Below are 498 nucleotides of genomic sequence, written 5' to 3' on the forward strand. Positions count from 1 at the left end.
CAGATGGCTCGTAGCAACGACCCCGGTGCCCGATATTCCCACAGTATCCCCCACAGGACTCCAAGAGGGACATAGTTGTAAGCTTTCTCCAAGTCTACAATACACATGTTGACTGGATGGACAAAGGCAAGGCAAGGCAAATTTATTTGTATCGCACATTTCAACAACAAGGCAATTCAAAGTGCTTCACATAAAACCATTAACAGCATCAAAACATAAGGCAAAAGAAAATGAGATTTTAAAACAAGAACATTCATTGAAACATTAAAAACAGTCATTAAAACACTAAAAAGCAGTGTAAGAAATGAAATTCAGCAGTAAACAAACTCCCATGACTACTTCAAGAGAACTGCAAGGTTAAAGAGGTGGTCCACTGTTCTATGGCCAGGTCGGAATCCGCATTGCTCCTTCTGTATCTGAGGTTTAACAATGAGTCAGAGCCTCCTTTCCAACACATTGCGATAAACTTTCCCAACAGGCTGAACAGTGTGATACAGA

The sequence above is a fragment of the Anarrhichthys ocellatus genome, unplaced genomic scaffold (genome assembly GCF_004355925.1).
Source record: "Anarrhichthys ocellatus isolate YVR2014 unplaced genomic scaffold, GSC_Weel_1.0 scaffold3112, whole genome shotgun sequence".
Lineage (NCBI taxonomy): Eukaryota > Metazoa > Chordata > Actinopteri > Perciformes > Anarhichadidae > Anarrhichthys > Anarrhichthys ocellatus.